This window comes from Montipora foliosa, chromosome 3, assembly GCF_036669935.1.
Source record: "Montipora foliosa isolate CH-2021 chromosome 3, ASM3666993v2, whole genome shotgun sequence".
Lineage (NCBI taxonomy): Eukaryota > Metazoa > Cnidaria > Anthozoa > Scleractinia > Acroporidae > Montipora > Montipora foliosa.
In genome coordinates, this window is record NC_090871.1 from 27,800,790 (window position 1) to 27,821,879 (window position 21,090).

The 21,090-nt window shown below is 38.1% G+C and overlaps 1 protein-coding gene across 8 annotated transcripts in view; it reads right to left on the reverse strand.

The window, feature by feature from the left end:
* LOC137997224 (tetratricopeptide repeat protein 28-like) overlaps positions 1-17,550 on the reverse strand; it is a 91,118-nt gene extending 73,568 nt beyond the window's left edge. For 4 of the 8 annotated variants that reach the window (XR_011122425.1, XR_011122427.1, XR_011122426.1 and 1 more), the window contains exons 1-8: positions 17,415-17,550; positions 16,751-16,797; positions 16,442-16,490; positions 15,696-15,743; positions 15,397-15,445; positions 14,738-14,784; positions 14,383-14,428; positions 4,943-5,061 (exon numbers count right to left, since the gene is read on the reverse strand). The gene's annotated coding sequence lies outside the window, so the exon portion shown is untranslated. Of the gene's footprint in view, positions 1-4,942; positions 5,062-11,162; positions 11,391-11,785; positions 11,932-14,382; positions 14,429-14,737; positions 14,785-15,396; positions 15,446-15,695; positions 15,744-16,441; positions 16,491-16,750; positions 16,798-17,414 lie in introns of those variants that run through there. The other 4 variants (XR_011122429.1, XR_011122428.1, XM_068843098.1 and 1 more) reach the window with 2 other exon arrangements.
* Positions 17,551-21,090: the final 3,540 nt, after the last annotated feature.

A 21,090-nucleotide genomic window follows, 5' to 3' on the forward strand; every position in this document is an offset into this window, starting at 1 on the left:
TTCATTTATGATGACATTGTCACCTTTTAAATCATTGTGCAGGTATTCCTTAGAGTGGATGTAGTATAAAGCATCTGCACATTCAAACATAATTCTACACCATTCCCTTTGGGGATCATTTAAACATTTTGTAGCACAAGGGACCTGAAATGTAAGAAAAGCTTACAGTGATTACTCAAAGCCTGGACAAGAGATTGCCTTAAACAATGGATAGGAGTAAATAGTTCATTTAAAAAGAAAAGGCCTTCTAGCAGCTGCTGAGTTGCAAATATGTAAATACAGCAAAAAATAAATACCTATTGCCAATCAGCAATATAAACAGCGAAATGGTTAAGTCACAATCGGGCCAAAGTGTCCCATATCATTCGAGCTTACCTCGGGGTCTGCTGCTTGACGGGACTAGTAATATTGCTACTCCCCACTGGATGCCTGGATGGGATGCTGGTCCATCACAGGGTTTTCACCCAGCATTTACACCCTGATGCAGATGACTACAGCAGACAATATAAAGAGAGTTGGGCTAGAATCCAGGCTGCTTATCTGGAGTCCAGCACACCCCACACCTTGCACAGTAAAGAATTAAATCCTAATTCTAAATTGCATGCCACATCCTTTCATGTCCACAGATGACACAGCTGAGGATCCTGATTATGTCCAGCCAGACCTACACAAAGACTCCTGCAGTAGCATAAGAACTCGCTCTCAACATGAACAAATTGCTAGCAGAGATGCGATTGTGACCGAAGTGGACCAAAATCCCATGTCCTGGGTGGTGCCAAGTTTCCCTGTAATGACTTTGCAATTTGTAAAATTAAAATCTGTGGATGGAGACAGTGTGCTAACTGGACTGATAAACTACAGTGACTGTTTACAACATGATGAACTTCCGACAACAATTTCTTAATGAACTGCATGAAAACTGGGAGGAAATTTCGACTTCTGAAAGTGAGGTTTCCCATATTTCAGAAACCACTTCCAGCTCTGCTGAAAAGTCAGTGAAAACTCTTACTGAATAAAGTACTGAAGAAAATGGCAGCTCTGATGATGTGGAAAGTGACAGTACACCTATCTACCACACTTTACCCTTCAAAGTTATTGGGGTAGCCCATTCAACGAAAACACCAGACCGTTTGGACGAAGCTTTGACAAAAATGAAAGGTGGAGAGACAGTTTCAGCTATGTTAAAACCTAAACCAGAGAATGAGTTTGACAGGGAAGCCATAGCAGTCCATTTAGACTACGGAAATGGACCATGTTTTATTGGTTACATTCCACAGGAACTAAGTATTTACATCCTTTACTTGAGACCAGACAAATTACACAAGTCAAGGTGGAGGATATAAGGTTTCGAACGTCATTTTCAAAGTTTGGACTGTACATAAAAATATTTATCACTAGGATAGGTAGGTGGGAACCTTTTGTTGTGCGAGCTAGTTAAAGGAAAACAAAACAAATGGTTATAACATTTCGATGAGATACAGTACCGCTCAAAAGTAAGTTACCACCTCGCGTCGCGTTTCCTGCGCGACGCGATTCCTGTCGCGCGCGACGCGATTCGCGTAGCGCGAGAATAATCGAAGCGTAAATTTCTGGTATAAATTAAGTACTAATGTGTTACGCGAAATCAATCAATTTCGCGTATAAATTATCTTTCTGCAGTTGCGTGAGTTTGCTTAGACGATTTTTCATTTGGTTAAATTCTATGGGAATCGTCGAAATTGCCGTAAGGAGACGACGTTTAAGCGACAGTAAAGATTCATCTGGTATACATGCCGAAATTCCGATGAAAAATAAATTCTTCATACACGACCAGGCGATTATTTCGTTGGAACATAGACCATTTGGTGGGAAAAATTCGTAACGAGAACAGTGCGTACAATGTAGCTGTACCGGCGATCTTCTGTGTAAACATAACAAATTCATAGGAATCATGGAATTGACTTCATCTGGAAAAAAAAAACAGGGAAAAGAAAAAAGAAAAAAAAACAGAGGGAAAAAAAGAAAAAACAGGGTGCGGATGCGATCAGGAGGTTTCAGTGAATGGAGAGAAGCAAGCAGAGGTTGTCCACAAGGATCAAACCTAGGGCCACTACTTTGGAACATATTCCAAAACGATCTTGTTCAGAACATTCAGGCGGGTAGGCTTGCCATGTATGCTGATGACCACCAAGTGTACTCTTCTGGAGAGAAGATTGAGGATGTAGAAACAATCCTGAACGATGAGGGAACCCGTACCTCTGAATGGTATCAGCAAAACCTACTCAAGTGTAACCAAGATAAATTTCAAGCTATGAGTCTGGGATCAAGATACAAGAAAAAGGGAATGAACTTAAATATAAAGGACATTAATATAAAATCAAGTCCTGGGATTGATCTTTTGGGAGTAGCAATTGATGATGAATTGAACTTTACTAAGCATATTAACAACGTCTGCACTAAGGGGGCAAGGAAAGTAGGAGTACTTATGAGGTTTAGGAACTTGTTACCTACTGAAGCTAAATTAAGAATTTTCAAAGCTTTTATTTTACCTCAGGTTACACATTGTCATATAGTATGGCACCATTGTCGCTCGTCAGACAAGAGAAAGCTTGAAAAGTTGCAGGAGCGAGCATTGAGAGCTATTTACTGTGACAGGACTAGCACTTATGAAGCACTTCTAGAGAAAGCAAGACTTCCAACGTTATGTAATCGCAGGCTCCAGGACATGGCCATATTTATGTATAAAGTTAAGAATAATTTAGTTCCATCGTATATTTCTGAACTTTTTAGTTGTGACATGAGTAGGTACAATCTTAGGAATATAGACGATTTCTCCTTACCAAGATGTAACACCGCTACATATGGAAGACATAGCTTAAGGTACATGGGACCTTACATTTGGTCGAAGCTTCACAAATCAGTTAAAATGGCTGACTCTTTGATTGCATTTAAAAATCAAGTCAGGGCCCTTGACCTATCAAATGTTACGTCGAAAAATAATTGTGGAAACTGCAAGTTATGTAAAACTTAGCTTTTACTAATTTTATATTGTTTGTACATAGTTTTATTTTTATTATTATTATTATTAGTTTAGTCTAATTAGTTTTAAGTAGGTGTCCCCAATTAGTTTTTACTTGTAAAAACTAGAACGATTGACACGTTAATAAAGTTATTATTATTATTATTATTGACTTCGAATCGATCCATGCACGTTTCCTTAACACACCTTTAATTGATCGTCGGTCATTTGCGGGTTTGATTTTCTTTTTCTTCATTTGTTTGGATTCTGGTTTACATACGAAAATTTCGATAGAAAATAAATTCTTCATACACGAACAAGCGACGATTTCGTTAAAACATCGACCATTTGGTGGAGAAATTTCCAACAAAAACAATGTCCCTAAAATTTCTTGCCAACCGCAAAACTTTTGGAGCGTGCAATTTGAAACGTACGTTATTAAATATACGCAAACATTGAAAACGAAACTTTATGCCGAAAATGTAAGTATGAATTTTTCTCAACGCTCGCACACAAAGGCCAAATGTCGTCGTTCGTGTAAACAACAAAGAAATGTAATTGATTTCAAATCGATCCATGCATGTTCCTTTATCACAGCTTAAATCGACCGTGTATCATTTGTAGGTCTGATTTTCTTCATTTGCTTGTTCAGAAATTAGCGGTAGACTCTCACGCATCAATTTAAAAAATCCACGCCGAAATTCCCGTAAGGAGACAACGTTTAAGCGTCAACATGCATCTGGGTTACATTGTCAAAATACCGTGAAAATTGCGATGGAGATCGATGGAAAATGAATTCTTCATATACGAACAAGCTACGATTTCGTTGAAATATTGACCAGTTGATGGAAAATTCATAAAAGCGATGTCCACTGCGCGTAGCCAAAATTTTTTGATAACCGCAGCACTTTTGCAGCGTGCAGTTTGAACAAACATCATTAAATATCCGTAGACACTGAGAACGAGACGTGACTTCAAAACTTTACGCGAAATGTAAGGATGAATTTTCCTCGTTGCTGTCACACGAACATTTAAAGCAACCAATGATATGCAAAATGAAACTAGTACTTTATTACGAAACATCCTTTCCACATAACAACTATTTGATTATTATAATTATACTAATAATAATTATTATTATTACTTATAGTCTTACAAAGAATAAAATCTCACGGCAGCCGCTACTACGAATGAATTAGCACAGCTGGGTGCATAAACAAAAGCCAAAATATAGGGGCCCACTCCTTTCAGGAAGCCTAACCCCAACCCGTACAAAACGTCCACTAAAAATTCAATTTAATTCTCCCTGAAATCCTTTTTTTTTTCTCCTCAGATACTCATCCATGCAAGTGATGCACTTGCGCCATTGCATATCTTCTAGTGATTTTGCACATGGATAAAGCTTAAAAACGTAACCTTTTACCATCTCCAACTTAATCGGATCCAAACCCTGTTTTCCCCTAGTTCCTGTGCAGTTGCGGTTAATTAGTTCGTGTGGCTCGAAAAGTAACTGGATCAGTGTAAAATGGTATGACAACATGTAAGGGTCACATGACCACTTTTTTACCAAACGTTTTTACAATTTGTTATGAAAAATCCAACTACTTCAGCATCGTATAATTCACTAACCAGAGGGGCGCTTAGGGGCGCCCGATCATTTTCTATTAGGAAATTAATCTACTTTGGAATGGATATTAATTTTGAAGTTTGACAAGCTTGGCTTTGGAGAGAAATCGACAAAATTTAACATCAACTCAAATTTCACGAAGCTTAACAAAGACAGACAGTGAAGCACCGAAGTCGAGTCCTAACTTGTCTGAGAAGTTAAGTTTAGAGTCAAAAAGTTTCCAGCAGCTAGCCCAGTACCAATTCCAACTTGTCCTGTGGGTTTGAAATCGCAAAGCTAAAAACAAGTAGGTAAAAATTATCAATATTGAGACTCACTTCTTCCTAGAAGCCCGCCATGTTGAGTTCATGACCACGACAAAAGAGCGTTCGTGATTCGCTACTGCGACCAACACATGAGGCCTTTCAGACTGTGTCCAACCTCCTCTGGTTGGCATCTAAAAGAGACGTTCAGGATGTATTGGTCTCTGAAAATACATTTTGCTTCTTTACCAGGTTAAAAATCTACCTGGGCCAAAGTGGAGGTGCATTTTACTATTTTTGCGAATGTTCGTGATGTATTTTGGGAGGAGTTCAGAAGCATGGCAAGCGTAAGTCTTGAGCATACCTTTTATTTAACATATTATTTTTTGAAGTATTATAGCCAGGTCAGTTGTCCTGTTAGCGTGCTTCCAAAGGGGTTACATAGTTAAAATGTTTGAGGGACAATCATTTGAAAAGGGGACGATTTGTAAACGCTAATATATCTTAAGTAAGGATTTAAAATTGGTGAAACTTTACAATCGCTTAATAGCTTTACATTGGACTTCCGTACCAATGTAAAAGCTTGCATTAAGGAGGCTCGAAATAGTTTCTCCTTTTTTCAAAAAAATAAACATATTCTGTTTTTAGATACAGTTAGGGTAATGATATCAAGACAAAGATTTCTCACATCACATTTTCCTCCAAAAAAACGTTACCATGGCAACAATATATGGCATTTCTTTGAGCCTAAAAACAAGATATATTGTCTGTTTTGAAAAAAACGGGACGGTGAAATCTTCCCATTCAGCATTACCAGATAATGTTAGAAATATTTAAAATGCACCAAAATCTGTAGATCAGTTTCTTAGAAAAATACGTTTTTTTGATATGTGTCGCTAATTTCTTTTTTCACCTACAGAATTTTTTTAAAATTTGAAAGACAAACGGTTTAAATTAATCTAAGCTAACATGCAAAAAATGAAAAACATTCACCGTCCGGAAGCAGAGATATAAGCGAGTAAAGTTGCAAAATCAGGAAAAATTAGGGGGTTACAAGATCGGCATTTACGCATGCGTCACCCGCTCATTCGAGTGCACGCGCGAGTGAAGTTAAAGAACAACACAAATGGATTTAAGTTACCATTAAACCATGTGTGTACAATTTTCGTTGTTTTTGTGAATAGGAGATGTCTATTTATACTCCATACATGTATGTATAGGAATTAGAAGAAAGCTGAGAGAAATTAGCGGTATTTGTTTATTTCTGGTGACCCACTTTGAATCGTGAGCTGACGCGAGCAGCTTTTAGAATTGCGTGTGTGGCTTACGTGCGCGCTCTCAGCTGAAAACCCTTTCGAGTCTCCTTTAAGTAATAAATGTTCACACGTAAATAGTTTTAGTTAGTTATAATGGTCACGAGTCTCTAATTATTAGAGACTCGTGACTATTATAACTAAAACTATCTACAACGTGTGAACATGAAAGCGAATGTGTTGTGGTTCAATTTTATCCTTAGTTTATATGATATAGCGATGTTTCTCGTGACGTCACCCATTATTATTAATATGCCAACCAGAACCTAATTGGCTGCTGAAACAATGACTCCTTTTGTTCCGTGGTTGGCAAATTTGAATATCAAAAGAAATGTGACGTCAATGTTTGTAAACAAGAAATATCGCTATTTACCCTTGTTTTTAATGTATGTAGATGATTTTCAAAATAGGAAATAATTTGGACCAAGCATATAAAACTGAACACAAAAAATACAAAGGTGAATAAAATGAAAGTGCGAGAGCTTACAATGATGTCTCAGGGACTTTGCAAGAAATTGAAATTATTTTATTGGTTCATTGTTGATTTGATTTGATTTTTTTTTCCACACACGAACATGTATTCCTGTGATAAAAAACAAATACTCAGCGTGGTCCTCACCATATTGGCTGATAAGTGTACAGTTATGTTCCAGTGTGAAGCAGTTGCCTACAAAGTCATAGCATCTTGTACAAGTTGTAGCCTTTCTCGTCCTTTTCAATGTCATCCAGAGTTGGCTCTAAGCAATCGTTTGTTGATGTGAACTGTTTTTTCTATTTATTGAAACTTTGCTACTTGTGAGTGCTTTCCAAGGACTTGTGTCTGCACATGAGCTAAATGTGTTTTGTAGTCTTCTTGAAGAACGTTACTATTGGGGCTGTTTTGAAGCTTCTTTCTGTACTTACATTCTTAGCCAAAGCAGAGGACAAGGAAGATGTGGACAAATTTTGTCCTGGCATGTACTAAAACCAGGAACACCGGATCACTCTGGAACACCCTGGAAGTAACCCAAAACCCTCAATTTGGCTAACCCTAGGCCTAAAAACCAACTTAAGGCCTAGCTAGGTCTAGGGTTAGCCAAATTGAGGGTTTTGGGTTACTTCCAGGGTGTTCCAGAGTGTTACGGTGTTCCGGTGTTCCTGGTTTTAGTACATGCTTTTTGTCCTTCACCACAGTGGTTGGTCTCATGGGCTTCTGCTGTTGGAGGCTCTTTAAGCTGTGCTGTCCTGTCCTCGGTGCTATCCTCTGTCATAGCTTCCTCTTTTAACTGCTCTTCCAACTTCTGATCATCCTGGTCTAAAAGGCATTCCCCCTCTTGTTCAAAAGCAACTAAAATTTCCTCTTCTTCATCATGACTATCTTCTTCTGCATAATCTTTGCTTCTGCTTTCAATTTCATTACAATCATCATAATCATTTTTGCCCTCATTATCATTGTCAACATCATCATCATCATCATCTTGTAAGAAGCCAGTGTGAATGATTTGGTTGAGGTTACCACTTTCATCAAACACTCGGATAGTATGATGGGGTATTTTAACCCCTGCTGATGCCACACACTTGTCTTGCAAGTATATGGCTTCTGACTTCAGTGTGTGATTGCGAAAATGGTGTTAAGTTGGGAGAGTGTCAGCTCCTGGTTGAGCTTCAACTGGTCTACTGACATAAAAAAATTCAATGCCACTCAGAACATGCCTCCACCAACTTCCTTCACCACAGAAGAGGAAGTCTGCAATTTTATTCCAGGTGTGCTTGGTACGCATGGGGATACTTCAGGATTACTCTGTGTGGGATTATGGTGTTCTGTGCAGAAGGCAAGCAGCGTGCTAACTTCCCAAGTCTGGACTGTTGCTCTTTTAATGTGTCTCTTTGGTCATTCTCCTCTGCCTTCCCCTCTACTTGCATCCTTATGATGCCAGGGGTTATTATCTATCCAGGTCTTCTATTTGATGTTGATGTAGAGATGCTTGAAAGTGTATTGAAGTGACGTTCTTGTTTTTCAGTATTGGTTGACCTGCAGCAGATAATACGATGTTGGATAAGAGCATGTACAACCAAAGAGTGTAGGTATCGCCCATAAAACTTTTGCTCTGAGAAGATCTGAGGCTTCCCAATGACTTCTTCACATGCAATGGCATGGAGAAAGGTCTGATTGTGAAGTCTCAGGATGCTTCTTGGGCACTAGCACTCCTCTGGTCTTGCATAAAGAATCCTGGATATTTCTGTCAAGGTATCCAGAAGGGTTTGTACTATATCACTCACAAATCCTGCACATTAAACAGTCAAAACAATACACACAGTTACAAGTAGACAATCAACATCAACAGATTTTATAACCTGACCATGCTCAATTTAAGTACCTGATTTTCTTACATGGCTACCTTATTTGTGAAGACTAAGACCAATCAGAGATGTATCTAACTTTTAAATGGGGCTTGGGAATTAGGACTAGAGTAGCCACAGGTTAGTGTCATTCTTTCAGTGGGAAATGGCAGTATTGGATGGCCCTGCTGATTCACAAAATTTTAAATTTATTTAAATGTATCACATCATTCTATTAAACTGTACATGCACATTGTAAATTATCCTTATGTTTCATACGAAACATAATTTCTTGGGTACTCTAAATGCATTTCTTAAATCTAAATCTGGCTAAAAGCATATTTCATAACTGTGCGAGATCAGCTGCAAGAACAATATGATAAATAGAGGATATTACATGGCCGCGCAGGGATACGAATTTTATCTTCGAGTGGTGCAAGTATCTCTCACGAGTGAGCGAAGCAAACGAGTGAGAGATATTTTCAGCACGAGAAAATAAAATTCATATCCCCAAGCGGCCATGTAATGTTCTGTTTATTATACAGATATTGATGAAATGTCTAGATTTAAAACAACTTGTTTTACTCATTTTTGAAATGATTAAAAAGTGGTCACCAACTGCTAAACCACGCATGTTATGAAAAACGAATCACGATAATGTCAAATTTTGCAATAAAAATGTTAATATAGTAGAGAAGAATTATAAAAGCACAAAAGTATCTTAAAATGAAGAGAAAGCTCGCGTTTTATTGGGTAATCGTGTTGGTCACCATGACAACACCTATATCCTCACATGATAAAAATAATATGTTCACTGTGTGCAGTAAAAGGAGAAATCCAGGTATTTCATCAATAACTATATACTGTAATAATATAAAATTATTGCCTTTTTGTAAAAGAAAAAAATTGAGATCCTTAAATGTTACCTTTTAGTTGTTAGGCAAGCACTATACACATTTCTCGGTAGTCTGAGCCACGAAGTTGGTCTTTTGTTCCTGCCACTAACTCGACTGCTTTTACACATAATGCCCTCTCTTCACCAGGAAGGTGAGCAACTATATATTTCAGTGACAACATTAGAAATGTGTTCTTTGATTTCGTGCAATGGCTCTGTAGGCAGGACTTCATACATGCCTAAAAAAACAGCAATAATAAAAACAAATACAGGTAAGAGATTGGCTATCTTCAGTTCAGACGAGTATTTATAGTATTTATGGTATTTGTATTTTTAGTGATTCAATTTCATGCTCTTAAGCATGATGGGAATTTCTTATGAAGTTAATATGTATGGCTTTATTAATTTTAAACGAATGCATGGTTGTGTACCACAGTAACATCAAATTGTTACTTATGTTAACCCTTTTAATTCATTTTTACATATAAATTAAATGCAGGTAATAAAAAAAATATTATTTGTTAAAGATTCTGTACCTAAGTTGATATCTTCCATGCTCTTGTCCTGCTCATTGATCAGCAATGCAGGCACTCTCTGTACACCCTTCAGCTGTTCCTTAAGATTCTGCTGCAGATCTTTCTTTTATCCTTCATCATTCAATCCTCTTGCTAAACATTCTGCTCTCAGCTCTGCCACAGTCATGTTTTGGAGGAGCCTGGTTCCTCCATTTTTTTTGCTTCTCCCAGCTGGTCCAGCCCGAACTGTTATAATGTAATCTGCTAAGGATAGATGTGGGGACCTTAAGTTAAGCAGTATGTAAGGTCACGATATCTGTGTGAGTCTCCGCTACAGCCACTGCAGCCATTGTTGCCTCCCCGTTGCTCACCACTTTTAAATTGCTGCTCTGGTCCATCACCATGGAAGAAGCACATGATGTCTGTCACTGGGCATCCCTTACTTGTCAGCAGGTTGTTTTGCAGTTCATCCAAACATTGGCGTCTTGTCTCAATGTAACCCAACTGCTCGACTTCTTTTCCACTGCACCTTGCCAGGATGTATATTTGGGGCTTTTCAACTAGTGCGGGAACATCAATGACACCATATCCCTTGTCTTTCGTTTCTGCAGCTGTATAAAAAAAAAGGCTGGATCATACACACACTGACTGAGATATAGGAGGTGGCCATGGTTCAATATTGAACCATCCCCCCATACCATCAACTGTCTGGTTCTCTCAAACCTCATCAGCCGTTCCTTTCTCTGCTCTGGAGTGTCTCCCAGATGGTTCTCATCATCCCCTAACACTTTCAGCCGTTCCCTTATGCTCATCACTCATTTTCTCATACTCCTGGTTGGTATGTCTTCTCACTATCCCAAGCTGTTCACACCTCTCCAGTTCCCTTTTGCTGATTTCTGCTAAAGGTATTTTCCTTCCAGAAACGGTGAAAAGTACTTCCTTTAAAGTGCCATCACTGTTTAGGATTAGTTTCCTGTACTGCTTGGGTACCACCAACTCACCAATTGTATACTCTCCTGCCTCACGTTTGACCTAAAATAAAGGAGAAAACAAATTAAATTTAAACATGAATAACTTACAGGTGTATATTTGGTAGCAACTTAATTCTCTGGGGGGAGGGGCTTCTCTTAGTACATGACTGTATACTATATAGTTAAATAATTCAATCCCTGAATTTAATTTATTTTCAATTTTGGTAATGGTATTGACTTTTTATACATATCTTATTCAATGATCTTTGTATTTAAAAATGGGTGACTTACCTTGAGTGTTTCTTTGATTTCTCTGGTTCTAGGTGTTGGAACGGTGATCTCTCCTCCAAGCATTTTACTTAGCCTTCATCTTGGCTTTGCTGGCCTTTTGCGGAACTGCTGATAGCGCTGCAGGTTCACCCTGTGTTCTATCAGGTACTCTTTGACAATCATGTTACCCAGTTTTCTATCTCCAAGACCATGTCACCTTGCCAAGTCTGAATAATTGATCTATGGAAAAAAAAAAATTATAAATATAATCCTTCCTGTGTAGCTTTGAGGCCCAACAATATAATAATAGAAGTTTTAAAACCATGCCATGTGGTATGCTCAGCTAAAATTGGGGAGGGGCTTGTGAATAAGAACTTCTAAAGTTATTAGCTTTTGAGGGCCCTCAAGGCATTTTTCATGAGAAAATTATTGTAGTGTAGGTTGTAGAAATAAAGCATCTTTGAACTTCTCACAGGGGTAGGGTATGTGTACGCATGCACATAAATGTGTGTATGCAGGGAAAAGGGTGGGGTTGGCTGCAACCCCTCAACCCAGGCCTCCCATAGGTGTGCTCTTGAATCTGATGCTTTTAGCTAGGGAAAGTTAGATACTGTTATTTGAAAAAATACACTCACCTTTTCACCATCTTCCATATTTTGTACTTCTTGTGGGAGGTTTTCCCTCTCAAAGTGGACTGAAGCTGGTGATGATGAATGGCACTCGGGTTTTCTTTCTCCAAGGTTTTCCTGGTTCTTACGTTTCTGAGCCCTCAGTGATGCCTCTGTGGATGATTCAAAGTGGAGAGATTGCCTTTGTCTCAACCTCTGGGTGAACGACTGCCTTGTTCCCAGCATCACATCACAGTCTCTCTTAGCCCACTGATCCTGAATTTAATTTTTTCTTGGCGAGCTTTTATTTCTCTCGACGTTCACGTTTTTTTCCCATTGCATCTTCTTTTTTCTGAAGGTCAAGTTCCCCTACTTTCGTTTGTGCTTCAGCAGTTTGGAAGAAATGTGTTTGACAGCAGATTTTATGGCTGTTTCGTTTGGTTTAAGTTTACTTTGTGACGTCAAACCACTTTTACAAACTACCGGTATATCTTGCACAATTTTTCGAGGCTTAACAGTATCTCCGTCAGGAAAGAGAGTATGGATGGCGAAATAATGAACTTGGCAACCCCCACAATTTGACCATGTATGCTGCTTTTTCTGTGACATTGGAATAACTTTCCAGTTTGCAGCCGAAAATGTGTTTATGTACTGTGATCGGCTTTTGAAATACATCTTCCGGAAAGAGCTGTAAACTAATTTAGACTTTTTGATATAAGTCGAGCGTTCGACGGCAAAGATGTCTCGGCTGTCCTCTTCGAAGATTCCAAGGTAGTTTTTCATCTCTCACCAGGGTCAGTTTCAATCGAATTGCTTCCAACTTTATGCCAGCTCTCCTTTACAGCAACTCTTGCAAATCCACAATTAAACACAACCGAAATGACTGATCCACACGACTGCACTGGCGCTATAATTCGTTTTACTGTAAATGTTGTTAACGATCGCGAAGTATTTCGTGAAGAGTTTCTGAAGATGTCGTTGTGCGTATGCCGCGCTATTTTTCGACTTTGGCGCAAAAATGTTAATTTATTCTTGTAATGTGATACGATTTTGGGGTAGAATAACAGATGTCGTTATTTGTTAAGCCTTTTTATCGAAGCAAAGAGAAGGGAAGCTGGTAAATTAATCTTAGTTTTATTTATACTTTGTTGAAGTTGATCTGTCGGTCAACTAAACGTATAAAATTAACGTCAGGAAAACCAAAAAAGGGAAAAATTCCATCATAATCATACCAAGTTTCCCGTCTTCAATCTTAAAATGAGCTGGTTGGGATTTGGTAATGTTTAAGCCTCCAAATTACCTCTTTCGAGTTCTTGAAGTCTGCTTTCTGTCCTCCATATTGGAACTTTGCGCCCTCGCCACATAAACGTTTACTGAAATTCCCATTGGCTTACTCTGAACGATATTTTTCAACTAAATGCAAACTTATAATGTTGATTTTCTTCACCACGGTTGGAACCACGAGTGCAACTATTTGTGCTAAAAAGTTGTTATTGCAAACCAAAACTCGATCGAATCCACCTCGGACAGGGATAATTTTGGCTGGGATTCTAATAAATGGTATCTCATCTATTCATAGCCACTGTTGCTTTCCGAATTTCTTTTTGTTTAGTGGTGGGAATTTGCTTCAGAACACAACCAACGAATTTGGCGCGTAAAGTAACCGTTGCTGAAGGTATCATTACTTTTCTGTAAATTAGTAATACAGGCTTAGAGGGCTGCTCCTAATGCACCTTTCTGCCAAGTCTGAGAAAAATCGGGTGCAAACTACTTAAGTTGTGTTTTTTTTTTTCAAAAAATGGTTCAAATGCTGGGTGACCCAGGCCTTAATTTACTTGAGCCACAACATCACTAAGGACATGCAACTAATTGCTATCGAAACAATATTTTCCAACAGACTCTATCTGTAGGGCAGGTAAGGCCAGGGAAGCTTTTTTTTAATTTCAAAAAGCAGGACAATTGATCCCAACGGTCTTAATATCCGCCAAGAAAAGTATAAGATTTCAGTTTATTATTTACAGTCTTTTCCGTTATTTTCCCGTTACTCTTAGCATTTGAATTCAAATTTGTTGTAACTACCATATTTTATCACATTTTTCCAGTATTACGTCAACATCCACTTACTATATATGTGTACAGAAAAGCAATCCAATGTAAAGTCTCATTGTACCTGAAGACGGCTGGTTTCGCCAGCCGAAATATAGTACACCCCTAAAATCAAATCTACGCTGTACCAGCTCTTGCTTAAAATATTTACCTTCTATGTAGCCCATACATGGGGGTACCCCCGACCGGGCTTTACAGCGAGTAGACATTAATAAGGGTTTGTTATGGCTAAAACTGATTGAGTGCATTCATGGTCATTTGCTTTGTGACTTCCTCAATCTTGAACGTCAGCGGATTCAAAAGTTAAAACCTTCTTCCTTCAGGAACAATTCAAGATATATCATTTACTTACTTTCTCTATGGTTAAGGTAAGAATGGAGGGAAGTATGTACAGTTGGATCAAACAAGAAACAAACACGGCAAATAATTTATTACACCCCTCAAGCTAATGTTACTTATTACCTTGCAACGGCAGACAAATAACTTATTACATACGGCAAGCTAATATTACTAAATACCTTGCGATGTTCTTCAAAACCTTCTGAGCAGGAATACTGAATCCGGCTGAAAAAAAGTTAACAAATAAATAATACCGGTGGAACATTTAGATGCATCATTTGCAACTGATCATGAATGACAGTGGTCACTTCAGAAAATAAACATGTAGGGAATTCTTAGAATTCTTAGATCATGAGTGACGGTGATCATGATGACTTTATAAAATAAACATATCAAGAATTCTAGTCACTAACTTGATCCAAACTGGGTAAAGAGAAAACAACAAAAAGTAACGCAAAATTCATCAGAACTGGTTTATCACACATAAATTACTTGTTTGTGTTATTAAGAAACGAGTAACAGTGAGCAACTTACCAAAATGGATCTAATCGATGCGAGGTCCTCGACAACAATAAATGACTCTGCAAAATTTGATGATTTAATGTGGTTATCCATGCAATATCGAATCTTGTAGGAAAACGTTTAACTTTCATTACACAAATCATTTATGCCTAGTATGCAAAAAGAGTGGAACTGGAGCGGAAAGCTGAAAAGTTCTCAAGAGAACGGATCGAGGTGAGATGACTGTTCATGATTGCTCGGAACAACTCAAAATACATGGTTTCGTTCGGCGAGGTTCAAAGTTGTAATGAAAACGCATACATTATACATTATACGAAGCTCTGGTCTTGCTTAGCTTTATGTAAGACTTTAAAGCGAGTAGACATAAAGAGTTTGTCATGACTAAAACTGATTGAATGCCCTCTTAATCGTCATTTGCTTTGTGACACCCTCAATTTTGAATCTAAGCGGATTCAAAAACTAAAAACCCTCGCTATTCAGGAACAATTCAAGATACATCATTTACTTACTTTCTCGATGTGCAAGGAAAGAATGAAGGGCAGTATATAGTTCGATCACACAAGAAACAAATAATTTAGCACCGTGACCCCTGAAGCTAATTGTTACCTCTTACCTTACAACGACAGACAAATAACTTATTACACACCCAGCAAGCTAATATTACCAAATACCTTGTAGTGTTCCTATTCAAAACGCTTTCAGCAGGAATACTGAATCTGGCTGAAAAAAAATTTAAGGGATAAATAATACTGGTGGATCATTTAGATGCATCATTTGCAACTGATAATGAGTGTGACGGTGGTCACTTCAGAAAATAAACATGTAGGGAATTATGACATAGTCACTAATTTGATCCAAACTGGGTAAAGAGAAAACAACAAAAAGTGACGCAAAATTCATCAGAACTGGTTTATCACAAATAAATTACTTGTTCGTGTTATTATGAAATGAGTAACAGTGAGCAACTTACCAAAACGGATGCTAATCAATGCGAGGCCCTTGACGACCAGAAATGACTCTGCAAAATTTGATGATTTAATGTGGTTATCCATGCATTATCGAATCTTGTAGGAAAACTTTTAACTTTCATAACAAAGTTCCCTTATTCGTAGTATGTATTAAAAATGTAGAACTGGAGCGGAAAGCTGAAAAGTTCTCAAGAGAACTAACAAATGGAGCAGCAAGGAGAAGTCATTTCATACTCGAGCAAACTGCGCAACTGATCAGTGAAGCAGTCCAATTTGAACACTGATCGAGGTGAGATGACTGTTCCATTGCTCCGAAAAACTCAAGTAATTGTTTCGTTCAGCGAGATTCAACTGAGTTGTAATGAGAACGGGTACATTATATGAGGCCCCGATCTTGCTTAGCTTTAAGTAAGACTTTAAAGCGAGTAGACATTAAGGGTTTGTTATGGCTAAAACTGATTGAATGCATTCTTCATCGTCATTTGCTTTGCGACACCCTCAATTTTGAATCTAAGCGGATTCAAAAACTAAAAACCCTCTGTGTTCAGGAACAATTCAAGATACTTCGTTTACTTACTTACTTTCTCGATGTGCAAGAAAAGAATGGAGGGCAGTATCTACATTGTAGTTTCATCACACAAGAAACATATAATTTAGCACCGTGACCCTTCAAGCTAATTGTTACTTATTACCTTGCAACGACAGACAAATATCTGATTACACTCAGCAAGCTAATATTACCAAATACCTTGCAGTGTCCCTCTTTAAAACCTTGTGAGCAGGAATAATGAATCCGGCTGAACAAAAAATTAAGGGATAAATAATCCTGATGGATCATTTGGGTGCGTCATTCGCAACTGATCATGAGTGACGGTGATCATGATGACTTTATAAAATAAACATATCAAGAATTCTAGTCACTAACTTGATCCAAACTGAGTAAAGAGAAAACAACAAAAAGTAACGCAAAATTCATCAGAACTGGTTTATCACACATAAATTATTAATTGTTCGTGTTATTGTGTTATTAAGAAACGAGTAACAGTGAGCAACTTACCAAAATGGATCTAATCGATGCGAGGTCCTCGACAACAAGAAATGACTCTGCAAAATTTGATGATTTAATGTGGTTATCCATGCAATATCGAATCTTGTAGGAAAACGTTTAACCTTCATTACACAAATCATTTATGCCTAGTATGCAAAAAGAGTGGAACTGGAGCGGAAAGCTGAAAAGTTCTCAAGAGAACGGATCGAGGTGAGATGACTGTTCATGATTGCTCGGAACAACTCAAAATACATGGTTTCGTTCGGCGAGGTTCAAAGTTGTAATGAAAACGCATACATTATACATTATACGAAGCTCTGGTCTTGCTTAGCTCTATGTAAGACTTTAAAACGAGTAGACATAAAGAGTTTGTCATGACTAAAACTGATTGAATGCCCTCTTAATCGTCATTTGCTTTGTGACACCCTCAATTTTGAATCTAAGCGGATTCAAAAACTAAAAACCCTCGCTATTCAGGAACAATTCAAGATACATCATTTACTTACTTTCTCGATGTGCAAGGAAAGAATGGAGGGCAGTATATACATTGTAGTTCGATCACACAAGAAACAAATAATTTAGCACCGTGACCCCTCAAGCTAATTGTTATTTATTACCTTGCAACGACAGACAAATATCTGATTACACTCAGCAAGCTAATATTACCAAATACCTTGCAATGTCCCTCTTTAAAACCTTGTGAGAAGGAATAATGAATCCGGCTGAACAAAAAATTAAGGGATAAATAATCCTGGTGGATCATTTGGGTGCGTCATTCGCAACTGATCATGAGTGACGGTGATCATGATGACTTTATAAAATAAACATATCAAGAATTCTGGTAACTACTTGGTGTAGGCACTCATATAGTGGTCCGGTGTAGTCACCCATATAGTGGTCCCAGGCGGCGTACTTAACTATGTTTAATCATCCCTAGCCGTACCTAAGCATCCCTAGCCGTACTTAAGCATCCTTAAGCGTACTTAAGCAGCCCTCTTCATCCCAAGCCGTACTTGAGCATCCTTAATAATCCCTAGCCGTACCTAGGCATCCCTAACCGTACTTAAGCATCCTTTATCATCCCTAGCCGTACTTAAGCATCCGTGAGCGTACTTAAGCATCCTTCTTCATCCCTACCCGTACGTAAGCATCCTTTATGATCCCTAGCCGTACTTAAGCATCCTTCTTCATCCCTACCCGTACGTAAACATCCTTTATCATCCCTAGCCGTACTTAAGCATCCCTAACCGTACTTAAGCATCCTTAATCATTCCTAGCAGTACTTAAGCATCCCTAAGCGTAGTTAAGCATCCTTCTTCATCCCTAACCGTACTTAAGCATCCTTTATCATCCCTAGCCGTACTTAAGCATCCCTAACCGTACTTAAGCATCCTTAATCATCCCTAGCAGTACTTAAGCATCCCTAAGCGTAGTTAAGCATCCTTCTTCATCCCTAACCGTACTTAAGCATCCTTTATCATCCTTAGCCATACTTAAGCATCCCTAACCGTACTTAAGCATCCTTAATCATCCCTAGCCGTACTTAAGCATCCGTAAGAGTACTTAAGCATCCTTTATCATCCCTAGCCGTACTTAAGCATCTCTAACCGTACTTAAGCATCCTTAATCATCCCTAGCAGTACTTAAGCATCCCTAAGCGTAGTTAAGCATCCTTCTTCATCCCTAACCGTACTTAAGCATCCTTTATCATCCTTAGCCATACTTAAGCATCCCTAACCGTACTTAAGCATCCTTAATCATCCCTAGCCGTGCCTAAGCATCCCTAACCGTACTTAAGCATCCTTTATCATCCCTAGCCGTACTTAGGCATCCGTAAGCGTACTTAAGCGTCCCTCTTCATCCCTAGCCGTACTTGAGCATCGTTAATCATCCTTAGCCGTACCTAAGCATCCCTAACCGTGCTTAAGCATCCTTTATCATCCCTAGCCGTACTTAAGCATCCGTAAGCGTACTTAAGCATCCTTCTTCATCCCTAGCCTTACCTAACCATCCCTAACCGTACTTAAGCGTCCTTTAATCATCTTTAGCCGTACTTAAGCATCCCTAAGCGTACTTAAGCATCCTTCTTCACCCCTAGCCGTAATTAAGCATCTTTAATCATCCCTAGCCGTCCCTAAGCATCCCTAACCTTACTTAAGCATCCTTCTTCATCCCTAGCCGTACCTAAGCATCCCTAAGCGTACTTAAGCATCTTTTATCGTCTTTAGGCAACCTTAAGCATCCTTAATCATCCCTACGCATGCCTACACGTACCTAAGCATCCATTTTTATCCTTAGGCCTACTTAAGCGTCCTTGATTATCCCCAGCTATTCAGTTACAGTGAAATACAACTCCTGTTAAACTTTGGAAAATGGGGAGAGATTACCATAAAGATCGTTCTATAATTTAACTTAGACGTTATTTGTTATAAAAACGTACAGTAACATGTGTTTGTGTTTTTGATTTATTTTTTTATTCGGCTGTCTTTTTTTCACATTTTTGATTCCTGTACTAGAAGGAATAGACGAGTGTCATTGACTTGACTTATCACATCCCAGTAATTTAGATGTTTGTTTAAGTGTCTACTAACTGAGTGAAGCTCGTTCGGATTGGGTTGGTACTTGGATGGGAGGCAATTGCGAAGTCCCCGTGGCGAGGATATCACATTTTAATTAAACTTAATTTCATTCATTTTTTAATTCGTTTGTCCGCTCAAGGCTATTTTCTTATCTTCTTTCGACGTCTTTTTTTATTCCTGCAATGGAAGCAAAGGATTCATTTTGTTGTTGGTTTGGTAATATCACTGATTTACATGATCGATTTCCACTAAATCCCGTTCACGGGTAACCACTGCGTATTGTCTCCGCGAAGACTTCTTATATTATATATATATATATATATATATATATATATATATATGTATATATATATTTATTTATTCTTTTCCTTTGCTTGATTTCATTGTTGTTCTTGGTTGTTAAAGGCTACTTTCCAATCTTCTTTTCACGTTTTTTGATTCCTGTATTGGGAAACAAACAGTGCCGCTGCTAAGCTGGTGTTGATTCACACAGCATGTGAGTGTTCTCTGGGCATGATCAGTTGCCACTTCCAATTTTTTTTTTCTTTGTTTCACGAGTTCTTTTGTTGTCATTGAACACACACTGGTTCGATTAACAAATTTGAAGTGTTTTGGAACTACTGAACAAATCGGTTCCCAGGGAACAGGTCGATTGGAGTATTCGTTATATCAAATCTTGTTCACAGTGGAACAAACAAGAACGAAGCAAAATATAAAAATAACGTAGGAAATTCTCCTTACCTTATTGCTTAATCGCCAGTCCATTTTATTTAATACTTTTAGTTCCGAGGTTACTGTGTCAATCATCAAGGGCGGAAAGTATTCTAAGTAAATGTCTGCGTGCAACATATGTACGGAACTTCGTGGCCCAGTGATACAGCATGATGCTATACTTGGGAAAAGAGTGGGTACGTAGGGGGACATTGGCATTTTCGGTTTTGCGGTTTTGGCCATTTTTTAGATCAGTTTTTCGGTTTTTGTGCCAAAAGACTTCGGTTATTCGGTTTTGATGTTCATTGCGGTTTGCGGATTTTTCGTCGTTTAGCATCTGGTTTTCGGTTTTTCGGTTTTGTTATCCGATGTGCTATTTGGGTTTTCCTATTTTGTCCTATTTGGGTTCCGGTTTCTCTTAGATTTGAGCTGCAATTGAACTCGAATAGAGTGTTATTTATTTATTTATTTATTTTATTTATTTTATCTTTATTTAACCACTGTGCAATTCATCATCAATATAAAAAACATATGTACAATTAAAAATTTAAAACCAAGTATAGATAAAACTATGTAAAGTACATTAACTATCTTACTCAATATCATACAATACAAGCTGCTTTCCATGAATGGCTTAGATAACCTCTTTAATCAGTCGTTTGAATTGATTGAGGGACTCTGCTTTCCTTAGTTCTAATGGCAAACTGTTCCACAAAACTGCGCCACTCTACCTAAAGCTGTTTTGTAGTAGTTTGTGCGTGGTTGCGGAACATTTACCTTATTCACAGAGTCTCTCAAACAAAAACCAGAATCGCAATGGACAAATTTCGAGCAGAGATAATCATAACAGAACCAAAAAGCTTTCAAAGAACAAACCAGCAATGAATGACCGACAATGTCTGTCTTACATTATCAGCAATATACATGAACACCATTTGAGAAAAAAATGCTCTATTAATGGACCGAAACAGATCTCCTTTCTGTAGACCATACATATGAAAGATTTTGCATCATGACAGGAAGAAAAGGAAGAGATTGTGACTCGTCTGTTTATAATAC